The sequence below is a fragment of the Stenella coeruleoalba genome (assembly GCF_951394435.1).
Source record: "Stenella coeruleoalba genome assembly, chromosome: 19".
Taxonomy (NCBI): Eukaryota; Metazoa; Chordata; class Mammalia; order Artiodactyla; family Delphinidae; genus Stenella; species Stenella coeruleoalba.
This window is the reverse complement of record NC_137165.1, coordinates 26,536,242-26,563,453: the sequence shown is the minus strand read 5'-3', so window position 1 is coordinate 26,563,453 and position 27,212 is coordinate 26,536,242.

Genomic DNA, 27,212 nt, shown 5'->3' with positions numbered 1-27,212 from the left:
CATATTAATCAAACTGTCAAAAATTAAATACAAAGAAAACATATTAAAAGCAGCAAGGGAAAAACAACAAATAACACCGAGGGAATCCCCATAGGGTTAACAGCTGATCTTTCAGCAGACACTCTGCAAGACAGAAGGGCATGGCAGGACATATTTAAAGTGAAGAAGGAGAAAAATCTACAACCAAGATTACTCTAACCAGCAAGGAACTCATGCATATTTGATGGAAAAATTAAAACCTTTACAGACAAGCAAAAGCTGAGAGAGTTCAGCACCACCAAACCAGCTCTACACCAAATGCTAAAGGAACTTCTGTAGGCAAAAAACACAAGAGAAGGAAAAGACCTACCATAACAAACCCAAAACAATTAAGAAAATGGGAATAGGAACACACATATCGAAAATAACCTTAAATGTAAATGGACTAAATGCTCCCACCAAAAGACACAGATTGGCTGAATGGATACAAAAACAAGACCCATATATATGCTATCTACAAGAGACCCACTTCAGACCTAGAGACACATACAGACTGAAAGTAAGGGGATGGAAAAAGATATTCCATGCAAATGGAAACCAAAAGAAAGCTGGAGTAGCAATTCACATATCAGACAAAATAAACTTAAAATAAAGACTATTAGAAGAGACAAGGAAGGACACAACCTAATTATCAAGGGATCGATCCAAGAAGATATAACAATTGTAAATATTTTTGCACCCAACATAAGAGCACCTCAATACATAAGGCAAATGCTAACAGCCATAAAAGGGGAAATTGAGAGTAACACATTCATAGTAGAGGACTTTAACACCCCACTTTCACCAATGGACAGATCATCCAAAATGAAAATCAATCAGGAAACACAAGCTTTAAATGATACTTTAAACAAGATGGACTTAATTGATATTTATAGGACACTGTATCCAAAAACAACAGAATACACATTTTTCTCGAGTGCTCATGGAACATTCTCCAAGATAGACCATATATTGGGTCACAAATCAAGCCTTGGTAAATTTAAGAAAATTGAAATTTTATCAAGTATCTTTTCCGACAACAATGCTATGAGACTAGATATCAATTACAGGAAAAGATCTGTAAAAAATACAAACACATGGAGGTTAAACAATACACTACTTAATAACGAAGTGATCACTGATGATATCAAAGAGGAAATAAAAAAATACCTAGAAACAAATGACAATGGAGACATGACGACCCAAAACCTATGGGATGCAGAAAAAGCAGTTCTAACAGGGAAGTTCATAGCAATATTATCCTACCTTAAGAAACAGGAAACATCTCAAATAAACAAACTAACCATGCACCTAAAGCAATTAGAGAAAGAAGAACAAAAAAAACCCAAAGTTAGCAGAAGGAAAGAAATCATAAAAATCAGATCAGAAATAAATGAAAAAGAAATGAAGGAAGCAATAGCAAAAATCAGTAACACTAAAAGCTGGTTCTTTGAGAAGATAAACAAAATAGATAAACCACTAGCCAGACTCATCAAGAAAAAAAGGGAGAAGACTGAAATCAATAGAATTAGAAATGAAAAAGGAGAGGTAACAACTGACACTGCAGAAATAAAAGAGATCATGAGAGATTACTACAAGCAACTCTATGCCAATAAAATGGACAATCTGGAAGAAATGGACAAATTCTTAGAAATGCACAACCTGCCAAGACTGAATCAGGAAGAAATAGAAAATATGAACAGACCAATCACAAGCACTGAAATTGAAACTGTGATTAAAAATCTTCCAACAAAGAAAAGCCCAGGACCAGATGGCTTCACAGGCGAATTCTATCAAACATTTAGAGAAGAGCTATCACCTATCCTTCTCAAACTCTTCCAAAATATAGCAGAGGGAGGAACACTCCCAAACTCCTTCTATGAGGCCACCATCACCTTGATACCAAAACCAGACAAGGATGTCACAAAGAAAGAAAACTACAGGCCAATATCACTGATGAACATAGATGCAAAAATCCTCAACAAAATACTAGCAGACAGAATCCAAGAGCACATTAAAAGGATCATACACCGTGATCAAGTGGGGTTTATTCCAGGAATGCAAGAATTGTTCAATATATGCAAATAAATCAATGTGATAATCCATATTAACAAACTGAAGGAGAAAAACAATATGGTCATCTCAATAGATACAGAGAAAGCTTTCGACAAAATTCAACACCCATTTATTATAAAAGGCCTGCAGAAAGTAGGCAGAGAGGGAACTTTCCTCAACATAATAAAGGCCATATATGACTAATCAACAGCCAACATAGTCCTCAATGGTGAAATACTGAAAGCATTTCCACTAAGATCAGGAACAAGACAAGGTTGCCCACTCTCACCACTCTTATTCAACATAGTTTTGGAAGTTTTAGCCACAGCAATCAGAGAAGAAAAGGAAATAAAAGGAATCCAAATCGGAAAAGAAGAAATAAAGATGTCACTGTTTGCAGATGACATGATTTTATACATAGAGAATCCTAAAGATGCTACCAGAAAACTACTAGAGCTAATCAATGAATTTGTTAAAGTAGCAGGATACAAAATTAATGCACAGAAATCTCTGGCATTCCTATACAATAATGATGAAAAATCTGAAAGTGAAATCAAGAAAACACTCCCATTTACTATTGCAACAAAAAGAATAAAATATCTAGGAATAAACCTAAGGAGACAAAAGACCTGTATGCAGAAAATTATGACACTGAAAGAAATTAAAGATGATACAAATAGATGGAGAAATATACCATGTTCTTGGATTGGAAGAATCAACATTGTGAAAATGACTCTGCTACCGAAAGCAATCTACAGATTCAATGCAATCCCTATCAAACTACCAATGGCATTTTTCACAGACTAGAACAAAAAATTTCACAATTTTTATGGAAACACAAAAGACCCTGAATAGCCAAAGCAATCTTGAGAATGAAAAATTGATCTGGAGCAATCAGATTCCCTGACTTCAGGCTATACTACAAAGCTATAGTAATCAAGACAGTATGGTACTGGCACCAAAGCAGAAAGATAGATCAATGGAACAGGATAGAAATCCCAGAGATAAACCCATGCACATATGGTCACGTTATCTTTGATAAAGGAGGCAGGAATGTACAGTGGAGAAAAGACAGCCTCTTCAATAAGTGGTGCTGGGAAAACTGGACAGGCACATGTAAAATTATGAGATTAGATCACTCCCTGACGCCATACACAAAAGTAAGCTCAAAATGGATTAAAGACCTAAATGTAAGGCCAGACACTATCAAACTCTTAGAAGAAAACATAGGAAGAACACTCTATGACATAAATCACAGCAAGGTCCTTTTTGACTCACCGCCTAGAGAAATGGAAATAAAAACAGAAATAAACAAATGGGACCTAATGAAACTTCAAAGCTTTTGCACAGCAAAGGAAACCATAAACAAGACCAAAAGACAACCCTCAGAATGGGAGAAAATGTTTGCAAAGGAAGCAACTGACAAAGGATTAACCTCCAAAATTTATATGCCACCCATGCAGCTCAATAACAAAAAAACAAACAACCCAATCCAAAAATGGGCAGAAGACATAAATAGTCATTTCTCCAAAGAAGATGTACAGACTGCCAACAAACACATGAAAGAATGCTTAACATCGTTAATCATTAGAGAAATGCAAATCAAAACTACAATGAGATATCATCTCACACCAGTCAGAATGGCCATCATCAAAAAATCTAGAAACAATAAATGCTGGAGAGGGTGTGGAGAAAAGGGAGCACTCTTTCACTGCTGGTGGGAATGTGAATTGGTCCAGCCACTCTGGAGAACAGTATGGAGGTTCCTTAAAAATCTACAAATAGAACTACCATATGACCCAGCATTCCACTACTGGGCATATACCCTGAGAAAACCATAATTCAAAAAAAGTCATGTACCAAAATGTTCATTGCAGCTCTATTTACAATAGCCCACAGATGGAAACAACCTAAGTATCCATCATTGGATGAATGGACAAAGAAGATGTGGCACATATATACAATGGAATATTAGTCAGCCATAAAAAGAAATGAAATCGAGCTATTTGTAATGAGGTGGATAGACCAAGAGTCTGCCATACAGAGTGAAGTGACTCATAAAGAGAAAGCCAAATACCATATGCTAACATATATATATGGAATTTAAGATAAAAATATGTCATGAAGAACCTAGGGGTAAGACAGGAATAAAGACACAGACCTACTAGAGAATGGACTTAAGGATATGGGGAGGGGGAAGCGTAAGCTGTGACAAAGCGAGAGAGAGGCATGGACATATATACACTACCAAACGTAAGGTAGATAGCTAGTGGGAAGCAGCCGCAAAACACAGGGAGATCAGCTCGGTGCTTTGTGACCATCTGGAGGGGTGGGATATGTAGGGTTGGTTTGAGGGAGACGCAATAGGGAAGAGATACGGGAACATATGTATGTGTGTGGCTGATTCACTTTGTTATAAAGCAGAAACTAACACACCATTGTAAAGCAATTATACTGCAATAAAGATGTAAAAAAAATAAAAACAGTAAAAAAGAGATTGTAGATTTTACTTGTTCTTAAAATTTTGAGCTCTTTGCTGTGCAACATGCGGAGCTTACCAAAAAAGGCCTGATGGAATTGGAGGCCCAGAGAAAGGATGAAGAGAGACAAGAGGAAGAAGAAGTAACTGAAAAACAGAAGAGATTCATGATGCAGGAAATGGCAAGGGGATTGTCTTTATTTGAGGAGGCACATGACCTGAAAGTAGAATGGTACACAAAGGTTGCAGCAGCCATTCAGAGTGCAATCCAGTGCTACCGTGTCATCCATGATGAGAAGAAAAGAGCTACTACCCAGACATCCCTGGATAGTTTTTTTCAAGAGTGTAGATAGAATTGAACACAGCAAGGAACCAGAATCTGTGGCATCAACATCAAGCATGAGTGAAATTGCAGCTTGCCCTCCATCTCCTGTTGCTGATGCTCCTTCAGCTGTACCATCTCCCACCTCCTCTCCCTCCTCCAGTCTGTAACTCTTCTTGCCTATTCACTTGATGCCAGCCCTTGTATGCCAGCTGTTGAACTGTACTACTGTACTTTTCAAGGTACTGTACTGTAAGACTAAAATTGTTTTCTTTATTTTTGTGTTTGTTTTCTATATATTATTTGTGTGAAAAGTATTATAAACCTATTACGGTACAGTACTATACAGCTGATTATGGGTACCTAGGCTAAATTTGTTGGACTTACAAACAAATTGTACTGATGAACATGCTCTTGGAATGGAACTCGTTCGTATGTAGGGGACTTAATGTATCAATTTGTCAAACAAATTTCTTTTCTGGTTACTCTTCAGAATGGTATTAATTTGTTGCTTCTGGTGACCTGAAAATTTCTCCTTTAACTAACATGTATATTTCTCCCCACCCACAGACATACACACCCTCCAGTGATTTTTTTATCTCTATTTCTTCCCTTTTCCATATCCTGACTCCTCATCCTCAACTAAACCCACTCTCACCATCACAAAGCATCCCCAGCCTCTGCATCTACCTGGTCTTTATCTAACTTTCTTTCCTAAGAAAGTCTGGATTAGGAAATTCATATTAATTTGTGATCACGATAAATGCATGGAAGCCTCTGTGTCTTAGTGTGGGCTGCTATAACAGAATGTCATAGACCGGGCATCTTAAACAACAAGTACTTATTTCTCATAGTGCTAGAGGCTAGAAGTCTGAGATCAGGATGCCAGCATGGTTGGGTTCTAGTGAAAGCCCTCTTCCTGGTTCACAGATGGCCACATTTTTTCTATGCCCTCACATGGCAGAGAAGGACATCATGGCAGAGAAGGACATCATATTTCTTGTGTCACTTCTTATAGAAGGGCACGGATCCCATTCATGACATGATCGTCTCCATCTCCAAATACCATGACATTGGGATTCTACAAAGGAATTTTAGGAGTACCCAAACATTCAACAGCACTATGACTCATCTCGGATGAGTTCGGTCTGACTTGATAATAAGCAAGCAAATAGGAAGTTGTACTAACCTCAAACTCAAAAGACAAATACAGCTTTATGGTGTTATTCTTGCTATGTCTTCTATTGCTGAATGAGTTTTAATTTTTTTTTTCTACTAATAAATAGCACTGGACAAAAATCAAAGGCCTATAACATAAAACAAACAGAAATTTAATCCAGGCCTTGGCACTTAGTAGCTTATGACCTTGAGTAAGTTCATCTCTTTTGGACTCTTTTTGCTTAACTTATAAAATGGACAAAACTATTGCCTTCATAAAGTTATGAAGATGAAAATTATAGTGTATTCATAATTTCCTAGTGCAAAGTCTGGCACATTTTATAAATATAAAATGTCCAATACCTGAATCTCTCTTTGATGCTCTAGAATCATTTGTTTTTATTAAATACATTTATTTGCTGTGTTATATATGCCAAACACTGTGCATGATCTTGGGGGATATGTGTTTTAAAATAACCAAAAGGAGATATGGTTGATGTTTCCTTGTATCTTATAGTTCAATTCAGACATACACTAAATAAATAACCACCTGAGTCTGTTCTGATTAAAACCTCATAATCTCTAACATGAGAACATAGTAAAGGGATATTTCCATTCCTTTTTCTAATTTCTATTGTTTTAGTGATATTCTCTATCTCATAAGACATTGTCATCATGCTTTTTTTTTACTTCATTAAGCATGGTTTTCTTTAGTTCCTTGGATGTTTACTGACTTGAAGTCTCTGTCTTATTAATTTGAGGTCTGGACTCTCTCACAGGCAGTATCTGTCATTTGTTTTGTTTCCCCTGTTGACGGATAACACTTCCCTTTTCTTTGCATTTCTCATGTTTCTGTTGTTGTTGTAAACTTATTATTTCAAGGAGTATATTGTAACAACTCTGGATACTGATCCTCCCAGACTCTGGGATTTGGTTTTGTTGTTGTTTGCTCATTTACTTGTTTAGTAACATGGCTGGACTATTTCATTGAAATTTATTGTCTGTATCCTCATTGTTAAGCATCTGACATCACTCCACAAAGGACACACTCGGGCATGCACGCAGTCACGCTGGGATGGCAGTGGTTTTAGTAGGATTCTCTTTGGTTCTCTTTTTCCCTGATATCTCTATTAAACCAATTTCCTTTTCTGGTATCACCCCAGCTTTTAGGCTGTATTAATTGCCTCGTGAAAGCTCTATATTTTGTTATGAATTCATAAATTACTCCAAGTTTAATCCAATAAAACTGGGGTCCATATAGAGAGGTATTTCTTTAGGTAAGTCGTTGCAACTTGTTCTGAATGCAGGAGGGCTATTCTTAGCTGTCTCTTTCCTTTATTCTCGCTGGTAAATTAGTTGACCTTTGGTTTAGCTTGTTGCTTTTAATTGCATACTACCAAAATGTCTATTGTTTCTGAATGTACCCTTAGACTTGAAATACTCCACACTGTTTCAAATAATGCTGGGTCTTTTAGGGAGAGCTTCAAACACTTTTTTTGGTAGTATATTTTCTCCTAACAAAATCTGTTAACCCCTACTCTAGAGCTGAGTATGGGGACTGTGGCCTGCTTCTAGGGTTGTCTTCTGCCCTATAAATTGGGGATGGGTAGAAGAAGAGAGACCTCAATATCTTGGCCACACCTGCCAAGAATTTAACCTCTGTAACTTGGAGCTAGGAGATGGAAGATGAGAAACCCTGGCAGCCTGCCCTTCCAAGTAAGATAGTGAGTTAGCCTATAACTCTCCTGGGGGCTGAGGAAAAGAGGTACGCTTTTTCTTGATTATACTTGGCTAAATTAGAGCTTCTGTTATCCTGGCCAGTTGGAGAGGGATTAGGAAGGGAGCCGTTGCCACAGACTCACAGTCTTCTGAGATTTAGTAGATTTTCTTGAATACATGTTTCTTCATTTGACTTATGTGCTCAGGAAAATTTCCAGAGACTTAATTTTTTTCCCACAAGTTACAGCTGTTTTCTGGGCAGTGGTCCATGGAGCTCCTCATGCTGCCTTTCTGAAAGTTATCTCTTTTCTTCCCCAGCAGTCACCAATATCATGAATTTGTGTGGCCATTAAGTCTCTACAGATATGTAATTTTTTTTTTAGTTGAGTAACAATTTAAGTGTATAAAATTATTTGTGCAACATTTCTTTTGGGGTCACATTGTGGTTTTTGGAGTTATATATAGCTTTAATTAATTTTAACATAGTTCTGTTATGGTTTTCCATTATATTGATTTCCCACAATCTATTCATCTATTTTTATTTCTAATGTTATTTAATTTCTTTCTGAGCTTTTGTTACTATGAAACAATGCTACCATAAACAGTTTTGTATATATATATATATATATATATATATATATATATCCCTTTGTGCACCTATGCTAGAATTTCTCTAGAATATATGCCTTAGATAATCTTAGATTATGTCCATCTTTAACTTTACTAGAAATTGTCAAAATACGCTCTAAAATACAATTTATAACCCCATTAGCAGTATGCAAGAGTTCCCGATTCCCTCCGTCATCTCTTGTACTCGGTAATCATTAGGTATTGATATTTTTCCCCAATCTGAATGTAATGGTTATTTAAATGTACATCAAATATATATTTTCCTGTTTACTGACCAGATTAAGCCATTTCCATGTGTTTAATGGTTATTCTTATTTTCACTTTCCTTACTTACCTATACCCCTTGCTCAGTTGCCTATGTTGCCTATTTGTTTTATTTTTCTTACAGATTATCAGGACTTCTTAAATTTGGATGCAAGTCTTACATCAGTAAAATGGATTGCAATAAAATAATCATCATCACCACCACCTGAGTAATATCTTATAAATATGTTTATGATTAACTCACAAAAGTGTTAAATTCTGATATAGTCAATGTTTTAATATTTGACACATAGATTGGCTCAGTGCCCATGAGGGGTGTAGGAATTTATAGTTTTCTACATGATACTCAGTGAACCCAGTCTGAATAATACTAATTATGTTTTATTTTTTGAGATTTGCTTTCTGGCCTGGTTAATACTTTTAAATGTTTCAAGTGTGTTTGATTAGTATGTGACTCTCTAACTGTTGTGTGGAAGGTCTTATTCATGACAATTTGATTAAGGTCAGTTAATTCAAATGTTCAAATAATTCATTTCATTAGTAAACATTCTCTCTCATTTACTAAAAGTATTATATATTCAATTTTATGTTATTACTTTATTTATATTATGAACAAAAAGGACAGTGTATCACTCATTCCTTCTTACAATGAGTTAAGTCTTAACTCACTGCAGTCTCCTGCTGACGGTACACCCCAAGGGGAATTCAGGAGGGAGTAAATAAGATAAGGCATTCTGTGCCTTGGATATAAGCACTGGGCTAGATGGTTAAGATGAATATTTCAAGAATTTCAGTCACCCAAGGTTCTTGCATCTTCCCATACATAGAAAAGCACTAAAATCTTTAACTTTGAGATATCTGTTCTTTGTGATTGGTAATAATCTTTTACCAAGATGTGTGTTTGACTACATGTATTTCCTAGCCAAAAAATTCATGTATTTGTACTGGCTCCTTCCCTACCTTTTTGAAGCAGTTCTTCAGAGGTATCTGAGAAACTATTTCCTGGGCTATAGTCCTCAGTAATGTTGGTGAATAAAACTGAAACTCACTGATCTTAAGTTGTGCATTTTTCCTTCAGTTGACAGTTTTACAGACTTAGTGATTAATATTAATTCTTCTAATCCATGAACATGGTGTATATTTTCATCTTTTTGTGTTGTCTTCAACTTCTTTCATCAGTGTCTTACACTTTTCTGAGTACAGGTCTTTTTCCTCCTTACAAAGGTTTATTCCTAAGTATTTTATTATTTTTGATGCAATTGTAAATGGGATTATTTCCTTAATTTCTCTTTCTGATAGTTTGTTTTTAGTGTATATAAATGTGACAGATTTCTGTATATTAATTTTGTATCCTGCAACTTTACTAAATTCACTAATGAGCTCATAGTTTATTGGTGGCATCTTTAGGATTTTCTATGTATATTATCATGTCATCTGCAGTGACAGTTTTACTTATTTCTTTCCAATTTGGATCCAATTTTTTTTTTCTTGTATGACTGCTGTGGCTAGTACTTCCAATACTATGCTTAATAAAAGTGGTGAGAGTGGGCATCCTTATCTTATTCATTTAGAGGAAATGTTTTAAGATTTTTACCATTGAGTACACTGTTAACTGTTGACTCATCATATATAGTCTTTATTATGTTGAAGTATGTTTCCTCTACATCCATTTTCTGAAGAGTTTTTTTATCATAAATTGTCATTGAATTTTGTCAAAAACTTTTTCTGCATCTATTGAGATGATCATATGGTTTCTATTTTTCAGCTTGTTAATGTGATGTATTACACTGATTGATTTGTGGATTTGAACCATCCTTGTATCTCTGGGATAAAGCCCACTTTTAATATATTGTTGAATTCACTTTGCTAATATTTTGTTGAGGATTTTTGCATCTATGTTCATTAAAGATAGTGGCCTGTAACTTTCTTTTTGCATGATATCTTTTTGTCTGGTTTTGGTATCAGTGTGATGCTGGCCTCATAGAATGAGCTTGGAAGTGTTATTTCCTCTGAAATTTTTTGGAGTAGTTTGAGAACTACTCTGTGTTAACTCTTCTCTAAATATTCAGTAGAATTCACCTGTGAAGCCATTTGGTCCTGGACTTTAGTTTAATTACTGATATAGTTTCAATACTAGTAATTTGTATGTACATATTTTTTATTTTGTCCTGCTTTAGTCTTGAGAGACTGTACATTTCTAGAAAGTTGTCTATTTCTTCTTGATTGTCCATATTATTGACATAGAGTTGTTCATAGTAATCTCTTTATGATCTTTTGAATTTCTGTGGTGGGGTTTGTAACATCTCTTTTTTCACTTCTGATTTTATCGATTTGGGCCTTCTCTCTTTTATTCTTGATGTATCTAGTTAAAAGTTTATCAATTTTTTTTATCTTTTCAGAGAACCAGTTCTCAGTTTCATTGATCTTTTCTATTGTTATTTTAGTCTCTATTTTATTTACTTCTGCTCTGATCTTTATGATTTATTTCCTTCTATTAACTTTAAGTTGTTTTTGATCTCCTGTTTCCAGTTCATTCAAGAGTACAGTTAGGTTGTTTATTTGAGATTTTTCTTGTTTCCTGTGGTATTGCTAAAAGCTACTTTTGCTGTGGCCCATGGATTTTGAATCATTGTGTTTTCATTTTCATTTGTCTCCAGGTATTTTTCTATTTCCTCTTTGATTTCTTCAGTGATCCATTGGTTGTTTAGTAGCATATTGTTAAGCCACCATGAGTTTGTATTTTTTGCAGTTTTTTTCTTGTAGTTGGTTTCTAGTAGCTTAGCATTGTGGTTATAAAAGATGCTTGATATGATTTTAGTTTTCTTAAACTTACTGGGGCTTGTTTTGCAGCCTAACATTTGATCTATACTGGAAAACGTTCTATGTGTACTTGAAAAAAATGTATATCTGCTGCTTTTGGAAGTCCATCTGTTTTAAGATGTCATTTAAGGCCAGTGTTTCCTTACTGATTTTCTGCTTGGATGATTTGTCCATTGATGTTAATGGAGTGTTAAAGTCTCCTACTATTATTGTGTTACTGTCAGTTTCTCCTTTTATGTCCATATCCTTGTATAGTTAGGTGGTGTTAAGTTGGGTGCATAAATACTTACAATTGTTGTATCTTCTTCTTGGATTGATCCCTTGATGTCCTTCTTTGTCTCTTGTAACAGTCTTTATTTTAAAGTCTCTTTCATCTGATAAAAGTATTGCTACTCCAGCTTTCTTTTAATTTCCATTTGCATAGAATAACTTTTCCCATTCCCTCACTTTCAGTGTGTGTTTCTCTAGATCTGAAGTGAGTCTCTTATAGGCAGCAAATATATGTGTCTTGCTTTTATATCCATTCAGCCACTCTATGTCTTTTGATTGCAGCATTTAGTCCATTTACATTTAAGGTAATTATTGATATGTATGGTCTTATTGCCATTTTGTTCATTGTTTTGTTTCTGTAGGCCTTTTTTTCTTCTTCTTCTTATGTTCTCTTCTCTTGTGATTTGATTACCACTTCTAGTGTCATTTTTAGATTCATTTTCCTTTTCTTGTGTGTACATCTGTTGTAGATTTTTGGTTTGTGATTACCATGAAACTTTTATATATAAGTGTAAGGTCGGATCTTAACAAATGGCACCGCGAAACAGAGGAAAGCTTCAAGTGAGCTTTATTAGGGAGAGCTCCCAGGCGAGGTTCACTGGTCCGAGAGAAAGGGGCCAGAGAAGTCGCACCCAGGCGAGGGTTGGGCAAGATTTTATAGGGGAAGAAGGGAAAGGGGTATGGTGAATCTTGGAGGGCACAGGGTATTCCTTATTTGGTGGTCTTTTCGGGTATCCTGGGGGACCATTAGTCCCGCCCCTCGAAAGGCGGGAAGGCTGGGCCGGGTTCAAAGTCCCCAGGTCAGTTCCTGGTACTGGGTAGTCTGGAAAGTCTCCAGGTCAGTTTCTGGAACTGGGTGGTCCAGAGAGTTTCAGTCTGATGCAACCTGTGAATCTGATTGTGTTCCCCTACCTCGGGCCAGTTGGCCTTACATCCCGACATCTTTGGTGTAATGGGGTGGCTTTCTGGTCTCTGGCTACTTCATGCTGAATGGGGGCATCAAAAGGGGAGTCGGGCGACCAGAGGTCCAAGGCTTAGGGGAGACCAGTGAGGGTTTCTGTAGGAAGCAAGGTGTAAGGACCGAGGAGAATTTGGTTTGTGGCCACCTGAGAGACTTCCTCCATGCACCTGCGAAGGAACCTAAGAAAACAGGGAGCAAGCATGCTATGAATAGGGTGCGGTCCAGTTTTGAAAGAGGGGTGTCAAAGAGTCCCTCTCTCGGCGGGCTGAGGGTCTCTATGACTTGGGGGCAGGAGTGGGAAGGGGAGGTCCCGGTATCAGAGATAGGCAAGAGGGAGGCTGGGTTTAAGTGGAGAAAGAGGTCGAGGGAGATAGCAGGGTTTTCAATGAACAGTAGGTGGAACTCCTGGATGCAGGAGGGGCCCAGGAGGGAGAGAGACTTGTGGCCTAGAAGGCCGACCAGCCGGTGGGAGGAAAACATGGTTAGTGGGTGGGCCAGAGTCAGCTTGAGTGTTTGTTTGGTCAGTTCGGCTGCCGCTGCTAGGGCCCGAAGACATGGTTGCTATACTCGAATGGTTGGGTCTAGCCGTTTGGAGAGGTAGGCCACGGGGCGGTAGGAAGGGCCTACAGACTGGGCAAGGAGTCCAGTGGCTATTCCGGCCCGTTCATCCACAAAAAGGTGAAAAGGTCGGTTTGGGTTGGGGAGAAAGGGGAGGAGAAGATATCAGAGCGTTACGGAGGGTGAGAAAGGCCTGTCGAACGGCAGAAGGAGAGGTGAGGGGTCCTTGAGGGGTTTCTTTAGCAGCTAGATATAAGGGTTTAGTGAGGAGAGCAAAGTTAGGGATCCAGACTACTGGGTGGAGAGGAATTATGGCCTCATTGATTAGTCGGAGGTCCTGGACCAGGAGATAATCCCCAGAGGCCTTGCGGACAGGCAGGATGGGAGAGTTGCAGGGAGAGACTGTGGGGATGAGGAGTCCCTGGTTTAGGAGTCTGGTGATAATAGGTTGTAGGCCCCTAAGATGAGTCTCAGAGATGGGAAATTGGGGCCTTGATGGAAATTTGGAGGGGTCCTCTAGGCAGATGAGGATGGGGGAATGGTGTGTTACTATTATGGGCTTAGAAGTATCCCAGACTTGGGGATTGATTGGGTTCGGTATGATTGGAAGAGGGGGCTAGGAGGGGGAGGGTTCTAGAGACAGGCCGAGAAGAGGAAGCAGGAGTTGGGAGGAGGGGACCTTAGGGTCAAGTCTAACCAGCTGGAGGGAGGCCCCTAAGTGGGAAAGGACATCTCAGACTAGCAAGGGAACTGGGCAGGATGGTATGACTAAGAAAGAATGAGTAAAAGGGAGTCCTTTGATATGACATGGGAGTGGACTGGTCTGGAGTGGGAAGGATGGTTTGCCATCAATACCCATGACCGAGATCTGGGAAGGAGAAACTGGCCCGGAATAAGTAGGCAGGACCAAATAGGTAGCCCCTGTTTCCCCCAGAAATGAGATGGACTTACCCGCTACCTGTAGCATTACCCTGGGCTCGGCGAGGGTGATGGGGGTCTTTGAGTCCGGGCGCCGTCAGTCGTCAGCCAATCCCAGCAGTTTGAGTGGTAATGCCGTTGGGTCGGCCTGCCCCCCGTGTGGAGATGCTGAGGAAGGGCCAGTCGTAGGGCAGTCACTCTTCCAGTGGCCCGTTAGCCCACAGCTGGGACAGGGCTTAGAAGGAGGTTGGGGATTGGGACATTGGCGAGCCCAGTAGCCTTCTTTTCTGCATTTGAAGCAGGCCCCCAGCGGGGTTGCCTTTTGTGGACCCTGTGGATGCTGTGATCCATGGGAGATGGCCGGCCTTAGGGCAGATACAAGAGCTTGGGTTTGGAGGGCCACCTTTTGGTGCATCCGAGCCTGTCGGCTGGATTCTGCTAAATCCTCACGGCCATTATAGACTTTAAAGGCCATTTTTACCAGATCTCGAATAGGGGTTTGAGGGCCGTCTTCTGCCCGTTTTAATTTCTTTCGGATGTCCGGGGCTGATTGGGTGATAAAATGGGTGGCTAGGACTGCTGCTCCTGCCAGGGTGTCGGGATCCAGCGGGGTGTAGAGAGTTAAGGCCTCTGTAAGGCGATTGAGAAAGATAGCTGGATTTTCGTAGGTTCTTGGGTTATCTCTTTTAGTTTTTTCAAAATTGACTACCTTATGAGCAGCAGCCTGCATGCCAGCCAGGAGACATTGGATCATGAGGTCACGTTTATGGTGGCCATCTTGGCCATCCTGATAAGTCCAGCCTGGATCAGTGCCAGGTACAGCAGTTGCTCCGACAGGCATGGAGTTGTTGGTAAGGTAAACCTGATCTGCATGGTTTCGGGCAGCAGTTTGAATTCTTTCCCTTTCATCAGGGGTTAAGGTAGAGGACAGAACCACAGAGATATCGTGCCGGTTAGATCGTAAACTTGAGATAGGTAGCGAAATTCTTTGATGTAGTGGGAGGAGTCGGCAGAGAAGGAGCCTAATCGTTTTTCAATTTGAGAGAGGTCCTAGAGAGAGAAAGGGACATGGACTCTGACCAGTCCTTCCGCTCCTGCTACCTCCCTCAGAGGGCACAGGAGATTTGAATCTTGGAAGTCATGAGAGCGTGTATGTGCACTAATTGGCGAAGCAAGGGGCGTGGGAGGAGAAACCGTTGAGGGAGGCAGGGGAGCGGTTGGAGGGGCCTGAGCGGGTTTGGGAGGAGGAGGGACGGCTTCAGGGTAGGGTGGAGGTTGGAGAGGAGTTCTGGAGGGGGGAGAGGCGAGAGATTCGGGAGGGTTGGTTAGTGGGGAGGAATCCAAGGGGATTGAGGTTTTGGATGGAGATGTTTGTTTGGCAAGGAGGATTTGAAAGGTAGAACAATTGACGCAAAGGGAGGGGCGAGAGTGCAAATACCAAAAAACTTGGACATAGGGGACTTCAGACCATTTGCCCGTCCTGTGGCAGTAATTATCTAGATCACGAAAGTCCCTTCAGGAAAATAGTGAGGGCTGTAAAATTGGCTAGGAGACACCCCAGGGGCGTCTTAGGATCTGGATTCGATTGTGAGGTTCCCATGACCCCCAGTCTGTCCCTGAGTGAATGGAGAGGGAGAAAGGTGTCCCTGGTCTCAGTCTCCAATTCACGGCAGGTCGGAGAGCAGTCAGGCAATTGGGACGTCTCCACAGTTGCCCGAGGCCCGGAGAGAGGACGGAGGAGTCCCTGACACGGCCGCGATTAGGGACAAGGAGTCCAGTGGGCAGGGACTCTGGGGGTCAGAGGGAACAAGGGAGGGGGACTAACCCCATTTTCTGCCGGATTGGGTGGATGAGTAGAGGTTCCCTTGTTGTCTCCTGGGGGAGGGGAGGAGCGGCCCGCGCGGTAACCCGCGGGGCTTGGTACCCCTCCCGGGTTTCGGCACCAAATGTAAGGTCGGATCTTAACAAATGGCACCGTGAAACAGAGGAAAGCTTCAAGTGAGCTTTATTAGGGAGCACCCCCGGGCGAGGTTCACTGGTCCGAGAGAAAGGGGCCAGAGAAGTTGCACCCGTGTGAGGGTTGGGCAAGATTTTATAGGGGAAGAAGGGAAAGTGGTGTGGTGAATCTGGGAGGGCACAGGGTATTCCTTATTTGGTGGTCTTTTCGGGTATCCTGGGGTACCGTTTGTCCTGCCTCTCGAAAGGCGGGAAGGCTGGGCCGGGTTCAAAATCCCCAGGTCAGTTCCTGGTACTGGATAGTCTGGAAAGTCTCCAGGTCAGTTTCTGGAACTGGGTGGTCCGGAGAGTTTCGATCTGATGCAACCTGTGAATCTGATTGTGTTCCCCTGCCTTGGGCCAGTTGGCCTTACATCAAGCAGACAGGTCCTGGGGCTAGTGTTGGTCCACTGGTGGGCAGAGCCAGTTCCTGGCTACTAGCTGCAGGGCCCAGGGGCACAAAAGCTGATGCCATACTGCTGCTGAGTGGGGCCAGTTCCTGACACAGATGGCTGTGTTGTCCATGATGTCTCAAAGCTTGTGTTGGCCTATTAGTTAGCAGGGCCATGGTCCAGCTGGTCCCAGGGTACTGGCCTGCTCATGGGTGGCCTACAGCTCTAGGCTGCAAGGCTGCAGTTGGCCTGTGGCTTGTGTCTACCACTGGTGGGTGAGGCTGGGCCTGAGGCTGGGGAAGGCTCACTGGTGAGCAGAGTCAGAGCCCAGCTGGTCCCAGGGCAGATGCTGGCCTGCTTGTGCATGGCCTGTGTCCACAGGCTGCAGGATTACAGTTGGCCTGAAGCATTTTTCTGCCTCATGGTGGGTGAGGCTGGACCTGAAGCTAGAGAAGGCTCACTGGTGGGTAGGCCATGGATTCTAGGTCTGCTGCCAACCCACTGGTATGTGGAGCTAAATCCTAAGTTCTCTGGCTGTAGGACCTTGGGGGTCCTCTGTCTAGTGCCTGTGCACTAATGTGTGGTCCCAGGTCTTGGGTGCTCTTGTGGTCAGGACTATGTCCAGGAGAGACTGTGGACACAGAGGATCTCAAGGCAGCCTATCTGCAGGTGGGTGGGGCTGTGTCCCTGCCAAGTCAGTTGCTTGGCCTGAGGCGTTTCAGTATTTGTGCCTACAGGCTGTTTGGCAAGGTCAGGGCTGAGTCTGGAGGCTAATAAGCTACAAGGAGGATTCCAAAATGGCACCTGTCAGCACCAGTGTCAATGTGGTAAAATGGTCTTCCAAAAATAGCTGTCACTACTGTCTATGTTCCCAGGGTGAGCTACAGTTGCCTCCTGTCTCTCTGGGAGATTTTTCAAGATCAGAAGGTTTGTCTGACTCAGGTGCCTTTCAAATTACTGCTTCTTCCCTGGGTCCTGGAACTTATGAGATCTTGTGTGTACCTTTTAAGAGTGGAGTCTCTATTTCCCACAGCTCTCTGGGGCTCCTCAAAGTAAGCCCTGCTGGCTTTCAAAGTCAAATGTACTGGGGCTTGTCTTCTTGGTGCAGGATCCCCAGGCTGGAAGCCTGGGTGTGGAGCTCAAACCTCCTTGCTCCTTGGGGAAGACCTCTGCAATTTTAATTAATTTCCCATTTGTGGATTGACCACTCATGGGTATGGGACTTGACTATATTGTAACTCTGCCCTTCTTACCAGTCTTTTTATGGTTCCTTCTTTATATCTTTAGTTGTAGAAGATATTTCCTAGTAGGTTCCTGTCTTTTTCATTGATGGTTGTTCTATAATTAGTTGTAATTTGGCATGCCCATGAAAGAAGGTGATCTCTGGGTCTTTCTATTCTACCATCATGGCTGATCAACAATTCATAAGTTTTAAACCGCATGCTTTTGTGAGTATAATGAAAAAATCTTATGTTGTCCTGATCCTTCATGCCTGAATCCTCAACCACAGACATTGTCTGCTCCTGACTTCCAACTATGGACATCATAATGGATTGATGATCCAGGATCACCTGAAGCAGATGATTTTCCTTCTGACTTATTATCATAAAGTTAATAGCAGCCTAATGCTATGTCATTCACATAATTCCTAATGCTTAAGTCATTCACATAATTTCATGTCAACATATAGGCATTGGATCATCACACATCATCACAAGAGAAGAAGAGTGAGTACGGTAAAATAAGATGTTTTGAGAGACAGAGAAAGAGACCACATTCACATTCACATAACTTTTACTACAGTATATTGTTATAATTGTTCTATTTTATTAGTAGCATTTCTTACTATACCTAATTTATAAATTAAGCTTTATCATAGGTATGTATATATAGGAAAAAACAAAATAGTATATATAGGGTTTGGTACTACCCATGGTATCAGGCATCAACTGGGAATATTAGAACATATCCCCCATGCATAAAGGGAGACTACTATGCCACAAAAATATGCCTACCCTGTAATAGAGACATAATAAGTGTTTATTGTAACAATGTATTAATACAGCTTGACACTAGAAAGCACACAGATGAACTCCAGCAGACAATCTCAGAGATTATTAGCTATGAAATATTAGAACTGAAAGGGCTTTTAGAGACCTACACATGAACCTGAAAGTTTAGGCTCATACCCAAGGTCACACATGCAGAGTCAGAAAATCCACATATCTTTCATGTAAATCCTCTTCCCTGCTCATCCTTCCAAGACTAGGAAACCACTGAATTCATTTTTTTTTTTTTTTGCAGTACACGGGCCTCTCACTGTTTTGGCCTCTCCCTTTGTGGATCACAGGCTCCAGACTCGCAGGCTCAGCGGCCATGGCTCACAGGCCTAGCCGCTCAGCGGCATGTGGGATCTTCTCGGACCGGGGCACAAACCCGTCTCCCCTGCATCAGCAGGTGGACTCTCAACCACTGCACCACCAGGGAAGCCTTTTTTTTTTTTTGCGCTGAATTCTTGCTTGGTACAAATACTTTACCTAATTTCATTGGCTGGAAGAGTAGACAAGGACTTAGAAGCTAACTGAACTGCTTCTTTTGTTTTGCAAATATTTTCTTTTATTATGAGGAGAGTAAGTATTTAAAAATTAATACAGGGGAAATATTAATGTTTGTTGTGGTGGTGCACTGAAAAATAAGAGGTAAGATATGATTGGGTCCCTGAATATGAGGTAGAATAAATTATTTGGAACTTGTGGAAGACAACAATCAAAGTATAGGAAGCTGTGTTAACAAAAGTTGACATAGGGATTTTGGATAAAAGATGAATTTGGACAGGTTTTTTGGATCAGATAATGGGAAATTTGAGAGGGGCTAAGATACTTGGCATATATTCAGATGATAGCTTAATGGAAAAAAATAATTTAAAAAGAAAAAAGGGAGCACACTTCTTTTACCTTCTCCTTCTCAAGGTTGTTGTGGGGCAGTGCAGCATAGCTGTGGATATTGTGCAAATAAATGCTCACTTCTGCCACTGGTGGGTGTGGGAATAATTTTTTTTAAGTTCTCCAGGTGGCTTCTGATAACCTCTTGCCTTTTTCCTCCATAATGAAAAAATCTTCTCTTTCAAATGTGTTTTCCTTAGAGCAAATGACATAACATTTTATGAATTGGGTTTACATTTAGAGAAAATGACCATCATGCTAAAGCTAGGTGATTATTAAATAGGGTAGTATATTAAAAATAAAATATTTAAATAACAAATTTACCCAAAGACATACATTAGTTAAATCTTCCTGATTAAAAACAAACAAAAAAAACAGAATTATTAATCTTAATGTCTAAAAAATTTATATGTAACTTTAAAGATGCTAAAAATAATTTACCAGTTGTCCACCTATGTGGGAAAAGGTTGGCTTTGTAATTGCATTTCTGAGTTGTAATGAAAAATAATTAAAAGTATTGGAGCATGGCAAATGGCATTCATCAGACAAAAATTTCTACTTTTTGTTTTTATTCTTTCCATTGGTCTTGCAGTTTTTAATTTTTTTTCTAGGCATATATATTGCTAATTATCTTTTCCTTGAATACATAAAGATATTGTTCACAGATATTGTGATTTATTCACATATCTCATGAAAATCTGCAGGTTACAAGGGGTTTTTTCATGAACATCAAAGACTTGCTGCTTGTGAGTTTCTTATATGGATGCTGTATTATGGTATCTTTATGGTCTGCTTCAGAGATTATAGGAGGAAATTTGCAGCACAAAAATTTGTTCAAAGGAAAGCATAACGATCTTTTGATCTTCTGGAAATCATCCTAGCCCAGTTACTGCCATGTTTTCCTCTGTTTATACCTCTATTATCTTGCTTCAGAAGGAAACAAGAAAGGAAGAAAAGAAGGGATGAAGGTAGGAAAGAAAAAGAAGGAAAGAAACAAACAAACAAACAACAAACAAAGAAGAAAGAAACAAAGAAACAAAGAAGAAAGAAAAGAAACAAAGAAAGAAAGAAAGGAAGGAAAGAAAGAAACAAAGAAAGAAAGAAAGAAAAAAAGAAAGAAAGAAAGAAAAGAGGGAGGGAGGGAAGGCCTTTTGGTTATCGGTTGCTGCATACAAAAAGTCTATTCCAAAAATGAATAGCTTAAAACACAATAATATATTTGCTTATGAATCAGCAATGTGGGCAAGACTCAGACTGGATGGAATGTCTGTATTCCATGTGATGTTGACTGGGGACATCTGACTTGGGATATCCAGGAAGGTTTCATTCACCTGTTTTCTGTCTCTGTTGGAGTGGCTGGAATGGCTAGGAGCAGGCTTCTCTCTCTGTCTCTGTCTCTGCCTCTCTCCTCACATCATTAAGATTATCTAAGCCTTCTCTTCTAGCACTATAGTTGGACAAGTTTACATGATAGCTCCAAGGCTCAATAGAGCAAAGGTGGAAGCAGTGGAGCTCATAAATGTATTATCATTTCTGCCATATTCTATAGCTCAAAGCAAGTCATGAGGCAAGCTCAGGTCAAGGGAGGAATGAACATATTGTGTTTCTCACTAGAGAAGCAATATGTATATTCACAGATGCAGGTCACCATTAGCACCTCTTTGCACACCATCAACTACAGAAGGAAAAGAGAAATAAAATAAAGACAAACAAAACAAAGTAAAAACCTTGCAAAAATATTGCTTCTTCTGCAATGTTATCCTGCTTCATTCTTCCTCTATTCATTAAGTCATTCAGTACAGGAGTCAAACTACTCCTGCCTCTCCATCTTTCCTTTATACCAAACCTTATTTGTACCTCCCTAATTCTGTATGCATGTTTCCCGTATCTGTCTTCTTCTCTACTCCAAGCATGGTGCAGCCATCATGATTCTTCTGGATTAAAGAACTAGTTTTTATCTGTTCTTCCTCCTCCCTTCATTACACATTTTACACTATTACAGAATAATCATTTAAAACACAAAACTTCATGGCACTTCTGTTTTTTAAAGTCTTGAATAGCTTCATATTGCATAAACCATGAATTCTAAATTTCCTATCATTTTATATAGGCAATCTTTAACCTGTCTCTTGGATGCTATCAATTTTTGGTTCTAGCTATTTCCTTACAAATATACAAGTCACACTCTTATCATTCTTATCAATTCACAGTCCCCAAATGCACCATACTCATGTCTGATCTATTTTAACACATAATTCCCTCTCCTTGAAAAGCTATCCCCCTTCATTTATTTGAAAATACCTCACTCTGTAAGACTCAGCCCAAGGATATCCTGTTCTCTAGAGCTTTACTTGCCATACTCAAGCAGAGTTGATAAGCTCTGGGTCTTAACTATTTCTGTACCAGATATTTCTAGAACTTAGTCTATTGATTTACACATAGTAAGACTCAGCTAATATTCAACAAATTAATAAATGTGAACAGAGAAATCCAACACTGTATAAAATGAGAGGTGATACATAATATTCTTTCCAGGAAGAACTCATGCACATTCTAAAGAAACTAAGATCTGAGACAATATTGTTCAACATATGGAGGTTAACAAAACTGGGCAGGAACCATGAGTACAGAGTGCACAATATACTCATGTAGTTCTTTTATGATAAAGAGTCATAAAATGGTGCTATAGTAGAATGCCTTTTACCACACATTCAGAATTCACAAAGATGGCTGCAGAAACTGATTACTGCAGAAGCTAATAACAAATCAAGAGTACAGGGTTTAATCGTTGTCATGATTCCAACCACTTTTGGCAGATTTGTAGAACCCTTTACATCTATAAAGTGTTATTGAGGCTAATGATGGGATACTTATTACAGTGTTATACCAATTCAAAATGCATATATTTAAAAAAGATGATTATGCTAAGTAGCAATGAAGTATTATATTATAAAAATGTGTTTAATAAAAACAGGAAGTTTTAGATTGGTTCAAGATGGTGGAGTGAAGGACGTGTTCTCACTCTCTCTTGTGACAGCACTGGAATCACAGCTAACTTCTGAGCAATCATCAACAGGAAGACACTGGAACTCACCAAAAACTATACCCCACTTCCAAAAACAAAGGAGAAGTCAAAGTAAGACAGTAGGAGGGGCCCAATCACAATAAAATCAAATCCCATAACTGCTGGGTGGCTGACTCACAAACTGGAGAACACTTATGCCACAGATGTTCATGCAGTGGAGTGAAGGTTCTGAGCCACACATCAGGCTTCCCAACCTGGAGGCTGGTAATGCGAGGAGGAATTCCTAGAGAATCAGACTTTGAAGTCTAGCAGGATTTGATGGCAGAACTTTGACAGGACGGGGAGAAAGAGAGACTCCACTCTTGAAGAGGAGAAAGAGAGACTCCACTCTTGGAGGGCACACACAAAGTAGTGTGCACATCGGACCCAGGGGAAGGAGCAGTGACCCCATAGGAGACTGAACCAGACCAACCTGCTAGTGTTGGAGGGTCTCCTTCAGAGGTGGGGGGTGACTGTGTCTCACCATGAGGACAAGGACACCAACAGCAGAAATTCTGGGAAGTACTCCTTAGTGTGAACCCTCCCAGAGTCTGCCTTTAGCCCCAACAAAGAGCCCAGGTAGGCTCCAGGGTTGGGTCACCTCAGGCCAAACAACCAACAGGGAGGGAACCCAGCCCTCCCCCTCAGCAGACAAATGGATCAAAGTTTTACAGAGTTCTGCCCACCAGAGCAATAGCCAGCTCTACCCACCACCAGTCCCTCCCATTAGGAAACTTGCAAAAGCCTCTTAGATAGCCTCATCCACCAGAGGGCAGACAGCAGAAGCAAGAAGAACTACAATTCTGCAGCCTGTAGAACAAAAACCACATTCACAGGAAGATAGACAAGATGAAAGGTAGAGGGCTATGTACCAGATGAAGGAACAAGACAAAACTCCAGGAAAACAAATAAATGAAGTGGAGATAGGCAACCTTCCAGAAAAAGAATTCACAATAATGATAGTGAAGATGATCCAGGACCTCAGAAAAAGAATGGAGGCAAAGATTGAGGAGATGCAAATAATGTTTAACAAAGGCCAGAAGAATTAAAGAACAAACAAACAGAGATGTGCAATAAAATAACTGAAATGAAAACTACACTAGAAGGAATCAATAGCAGAATAACTGAGGCAGAAGAACGGATAAGTGACCTGGAAGACAGAATGGTGGAATTCACTGCTGTGGAACAGAATAAAGAAAAAAAGAATGAAAAGAAATGAAGACAGCCTAAGAGACCTGTGGAACAACATTAAACGTAACTACATTCTTATTATAAGGTTTCCAGAAGGAGAAGAGAGAGAGAAAGCTCCCAAGAAAACATTTGAAGAGATTATAGTTGAAAACTTCCCTAACAGGAGAAAGGAAAGAGCCATCCAAGTCCAGGAAGCACAGCGAGTCCCATACAGGATAAGCCCAAGGAGAAACATGCTGAGACACATAGTAATCAAATTGGCAAAAATTAAAGACAAAGAAAAATTATTGAAAGCAGCAAGGGAAAAATGACAAATAACGTACAAGGGAACTCCCATAAGGTTAACAACTGATTTCTCAGCAGAAACTCTACAAGCCAGAAGGAGTAATAACATATTTAGAGTAATGAAAGGGAAGAACCTACAACCAAGATTACTCTACCAAGCAAGGATCTCATTCAGATTTGATGGAGAAATCAAAAGCTTTACAGACAAGCAAAAGCTAAGAGAATTCAGCACCACCAAACCAGCTCTACAACAAATGCTAAAGGAACTCCTTTAAGTGGGAAACACAAGAGAAGAAAAGGACCTACAAAAACAAACTCAAAACAATTAAGAAAATGGTAATAGGAACATACATATGGAAAATTACCTTAAACATGAATTGATTAAATGGTCCAACCAAAAGACACAGGCTTGCTGAATGGATATAAAAACATAACCCACATATATGCTGTCTACAAGAGACCCACTTCAGACCTAGGGACACATACAGATTGAAAGTGAGCAGGTGGAAAAATATATTCCATGCAAATGGAAATCTAAAGAAATCTGGAGTAGCAATTCTCATATCAGATAAAACAGACTTTAAAATAAAGAATGTTACTAGAGACAAGGAAGAACACTACATAATGATCAAGGGATCAATCCAAGAAGATATAACAATTATAAATATATATGCAACCAACATAGGAGCACCACAATACATAAGGCAACTGCTAACAGCTATAAAAGAGGAAATCGACAGTAACACAATAATAACAGGGGACATTAACACCTCACTTACACCAATGGACAGATCATCTAAACAGAAAATTACTAAGGAAACAAAAACTTTAAATGACACAATAGACCAGAGAGATTTAATTAATATTTAAAGAACATTCCATCCAAAACCAGCAGATTACACTGTCTTCTCAAGTGTGCACAGAAAATTCTCCAGGATAGATCACATCTTGCATCACAAATCAAGCCTCAGTAAATTTAAGAATATTGAAGTTATATCAAGCAGCTTTTCTGACCAAAACGCTATGAGATTAGAAATGAATTACAAGGGAAAAAATGTACAAAACACAAACGTGGAGGCTAAACAATATGTTACTTAATAACAAAGAGATCACTGAAGAAAGCAAAGAGGGAATCAAGAAATACCTAGAGACAAATGACAGTGAAAACACGATGGTTCAAAACCTATGGGATGCAGCAAAATCAGTTCTACAAGGGAAGTTTATAGCAATACAAGCTTACGTCAAGTAACAAGAAAAATCACAAATAAACAATCTGACCTTACAACTAAAAGAACAATCTGACCTTACAACTAAAAGAACAAAGAAAACACAAAGTTAGTAGAAGGAAATAAATCATAAAGATCAGAGCAGAAATAAATGAAATAGAAAAAAAAAAAAAACAATAGCAAAGATCAGTAAAACTAAAACCTGGTTCCTTGAGAAGATAAACAAAATTGATAAACCTTTAGCCAGACTCATCAAGAAAAAGACAGAGAGGACTCAAATCAATACAATTAGAAATGAAAAAGGAGAAGTTACAACAGACACCACAGAAATACAAAGAATCGTAAGAGACTACTACAAGCAAATCTATGACAATAAAATCAACTACCTGGAAGAAATGGACAAATTCTTAGAAAGGTATAACCTTCCAAGAATGAACCAGGAAGAAATAGAAAATATGAACAGACAATTCACAAATAATGAAACTGAAACTGTGATTAAAAATTTACCAACAAACAAAAGTCCAGGACCAGATGACTTCACAGGTGAATTCTATCAAACACTTAGAGAAGAGCTAACACCCATCCTTCTCAAACTCTTCCACAAAATTGCAGAGGAAGGAACACTCCTAAACTCATTCTATGAGGCCACCATCACCCCAATACCAAAACCAGACAAACATTCTACAAATAAAGAAAATTACAGACCAATATCACTGATGAATATAGATGAAAAACCCTCAACAAAATACTAGCAAAAACAATCCAACAAAATATTAAAAGGATCATACAACATGATCAAGTGGGATTTATCCCAGGGATGCAAGGATTCTTCAATATATGCAAATCAATAAATGTGATACACCATGTTAACAAATTGAAGAATAAAAAACATATGATCATCTCAATAGATGCAGAAAAAGCTTTCGACAAAATTCAACAATGATTTATAATAAAAACTCTCCAGAAAGTGGGCATAGAGCAAAATTACCTCAACATAATAAAGACCATATGCAACAAACACACAACAAACACCATTCTCAATGATGAAATCCTGAAAGGATTTCCTCTAAGACCAGGAACAACACAAGGATGTCCACTTTCACCACTATTATTCAACATAGTTTTGGAACTCCTAGCCATGGCAATCAGAGAAGAAAAAGAAATAAAAGGAATACAAATTGGAAAACAAGAAATGAAACTGTCACTGTTTGCAGGTAACATGATACTACATAGAGAATCCTATAGATGCCAGCAGAAGACTACTAGAGCTAATCAATGAATTTGGTAAAGTTGCAGGATACAAAAGTAATACACAGAAATCTCTTGCATTCCAATACATTAATGATGAAAAATCGGAAAAAAAGTTAAGGAAACACTCCATTTACCACTGCAACACAAAGAATAAAATACCTTGGAATAAACCTACCTAGGGAGATAAAAGTCCTGCATGCACAAAAGTATAAGACACTGCTGAAATAAATTAAAGATGATACAAGCAAATGGAGAGATATACCATGTTCTTGGATTGGAAGAATCAAAATTGTGAAAATGACTATACTACCCAAAGCATTCTACAGATTCAATGCAATCCCTATCAAATTACCAATGGCATTTTTTACACAACTAGATCAAAAAATCTTAAAATTTGTATGGAGACACAAAAGACCCCAAATAGCCAAAGCAGTTTGAGGAAAAAAAAAAACAACGGAGCTGGAGGTATCACACTCCCTGTCTTCAGACTATACTACAGATCTACAGTAATGAAGACAATATGGTACTGGTACAAAAACAGAGATATAGATCATTGGAACAGGATAGAAAGCCCAGAGATAAACCCACACACCTACAGTCAACTAATCTATGACAAAGGAAGCAAGGATATACAATAGATCTCTTCAATACATTGTGCTGGGAAAACAGGACAGCTACATATAAAAGAATGAAA